This window comes from Palaemon carinicauda, chromosome 3 (assembly GCF_036898095.1).
Source record: "Palaemon carinicauda isolate YSFRI2023 chromosome 3, ASM3689809v2, whole genome shotgun sequence".
NCBI lineage: Eukaryota > Metazoa > Arthropoda > Malacostraca > Decapoda > Palaemonidae > Palaemon > Palaemon carinicauda.
The window spans coordinates 31,115,445-31,118,718 of record NC_090727.1 but is presented as its reverse complement, the minus strand read 5'-3'; the positions used below and the strand labels follow the sequence as shown (position 1 = coordinate 31,118,718).

The 3,274-nt window shown below is 37.8% G+C and overlaps 1 pseudogene; it reads left to right on the top strand.

Annotated features, from left to right (window-relative positions):
* Positions 1 to 1,016: 1,016 nt before the first annotated feature.
* On the top strand, positions 1,017 to 2,903 carry LOC137631163 (probable serine/threonine-protein kinase mkcC; annotated as a pseudogene).
* Positions 2,904 to 3,274: the final 371 nt, after the last annotated feature.

Sequence of the window (3,274 nt, the reverse complement as noted above, 5' to 3'; positions counted from 1 at the left end):
AATTTTTTTTTGTCAATATTTAATATGCCAATGAAAGACGTCATCCGTCCGAGAGAGAGAGAGAGAGAGAGAGAGAGAGAGAGAGAGAGAGAGAGAGAGAGAGAGAGAGAGAGTCAGTATTAGATGTTAGCTACTAGTGAAAGTAAAATGGAATTCCAAAAGTAAAAATATATGGATTCTTAAAAATTAGAAATAAAAATATATATATAGATCGTTGCAAATAATTTTTTTTCTTCTGAATTGTCATTACAATAATGATATCAATATGATTCTTCTTCTAAAACAACTGTTGTCTGCTTGCGATTACACATCCATCAGAAATGCTTAAAGAAAATCTATTGCGGCTGTCGTGTGCAGATATTGCTTTTTACTTGTATTAATGGAGATGGGTTTAGTCATTTTTCATTCTTTTGTTCCCCTTCCACTGGCTGTATTCGAGTTAATTCCAGTTAAATTTAGTTCTTAAACGTAAAACTTATTATTGATTATTTTCACAGGATGGAAGTTCGCGAACGTAAATTATATTTATGATTATTTTCATAGGGTTGAAGTTCTCGAACTTAGATTGAATTTATGATTATTTTCATAGGGTGTAAATTCTCGAACTTAGATTGAATTTATGATTATTTTCATAGGGTGTAAATTCTCGAACTTAAATTGAATTTATGATTATTTTCATAGGGTGGTAGATCTCGAACTTAGATCGAATTTGTGATTATTTTCATAGGGTGGAAATTCTCGAACTTAAATTAAATTTATGATTATTTTCGTAGGGTGATAGTTCTCGAGCTTAGATTGAATTTATGATTATTTTCATAGTGAGGAAGTTCTCGAACTTAGATTTATGATTATTTTCACAGGGTGAAAGATTGTGTATTATTCTTTCAACTGACGAGTGAAAATATGTTAGTTGGCTTTGTGTTGTGACTCATTTTGAAAATTGAATTAAAAAAAAAAGTTGGAAAATCTTTTGATATAGTGTGAAATGTAACCTAGCGTAAATATGTACAAAAAGATTATAGTAAGTGTTACTCTTCAGAATTCATTTCTGTTTCTTATCGTCACAATGATGATGATCAGAGATTTTGATTTGTTTTGGTGATGGAAGTGTGGCATGACAATTCGCTGCCAGGGGTAACCCGGCCCCTACCCCAACCCCCCTCCATTGCATTGGCCTTCTCTTCCTCTCCTTCCCCATCATCCTCATCTTCCTCTTCTTCCCCATCGCCACGTGGACCAGTTTTTGGGGCAAGACATCCGCAGGGGGTCAATGCTGGGGAGACGGGCAGGGATGTTATCAGGTGGGGAAGGAGGAGGGGGAGGAGGAGGCTTGAATCCCGTAGAGGAGTCTCAAGGAACTCAGCCCAGACTTTACTATACTGGGGGTATTACATGTCCTTCGGTGAATACTTGTGACCCCTGAGTTCGTTGCAGTGCTGAGTTCGAAGGTAAAGAAAGACTTTACTCTGAAAATGCGGAATTGAGGACAGCTCTTGACTCCTACTTGGAGTCTGCGCCTCACCTCATTGGCGAAGTGAATAGTGAATTTGGAAGAACAAAGGAAAATGGGAAAATCGCCTTTAGCATGAATAGCCTTGTGAATGCCCTGAGGGAGCAGGGCGCGGCCCCAGATGTCAGCGATGACCGGAAGACTGGATCCTCTGGCGCCCGCCTGGAAAGAAGCATGGATCACCCCAGCACCACCAACACCACCTGTACCACTATTTCACCTTCCACCGTTGTTGTGGGAACGATGAATGGCCTTCACCCAGACCCCAACAACTCCCCTTATCCCCCCAACCCACAGCAGAGTTACCGAGCTGTGGAGGAGAACCTCAGGCGTCACAAGACACAGAACGGTAAAATAGCCGCCTTGAATGACGCTGCCGAAAATGGAATCAGCATGTCCAAGTACAACAACATCAGGTTACAAAATGCTGCCCAGACGTTAGATAGGGTCGGCTATTGCAGAGGGGTTCGCTCCGTTACCCCTGGATTTGGAAGGCATTATACAGTGCCTAGTTTTTCTCAAGGCTATTAGCGTAAGTAGTCCGAGGAGGACACAAACTCCCAGTAATGCTTCTTTTCATACATCTCCGTGCATGAACTTGGTGGAGTGTAATTTTCAATCTTGTTTTCTTTGCCATTGCGTGGCCATGCATGACACGTTGCTTGTAGTGGTGCTTGCATAGATATTTTACGTATGCAGTATGCAAAATGGTAAACATATTTTATAAAAAAAAGAAGTTAAGTTTGAATGATATATTTTATGCGTGATTTTAGCAAAGTTTTGCTTTGTTTAAATTATTATGCAAAAGTTTTTGTATTAGTATTGTGATCGTAGTAAATTGAAACTTTGTATTACTTTGAATGAATTTTTAAGTTTTGTAATTGAATCGTAATCAATTACATGCAAAACGTCTCTTGGACACACGTATAGACTCTCTCTCTCTCTCTCTCTCTCTCTCTCTCTCTCTCTCTCTCTCTCTCTCTCTCTCTCTCTCATGTTGTTATTAAATCTATTGCATCAGAATGTAAACAGCTTCTTACAAACACAGTGAAAATGTTACATAGTGATTGTAATGTATTTAGATGTCCTTGTTATGGAAGGCATTTCTGTCTCCATAAATCTTACGCAATCTGTTTATTGATCATTGTGGTTTTGTTTATGCAAACACTATTAATTTCTCCCGGTGCAGTAAAAAAAACCCGTCATTAGAGTAGTGATAACTTAAACTACAGAACTCACTTTTGAGTGTATATCCCACTTAGGTCAAAAAGCAAATTCTTGTTCAAAACTATCAGGTAGAACATATAATGAATAAAACCAGCATGTAGAACATATAATGGATAAAACAAGCATTAAGCTGGTAGAACATATAGTGGATAAAACAAGCAAGTAGAACATATAGTGAATAAAACAAGTAGGTAACACAGATAGGGGATAGAACAAGCAACTAGCAGGTAGAACATATAGTGGATAAAACAAGCAACAAGCAGGTAGAACATATAATGGATAAAACAAGCATTAAGCAGGTAGAAAATATAGTGGATAGAACAAGCAGATAGAACTTATAATGGATAAAACAAGCAGGTAGAACATATAGTGAATAAAACAATCAGGCAGAACATAAATTATAGGGTAGGCATATATTTACATATAATAATTCCAAATGATATATCTGCTTTTGACGTCGTGTCGCAAATCGATGGCTCCAATTCCTGATATACAAATTTAATTTCGCTGCGTTTAGTTTTGAGGTTAACAGAACAG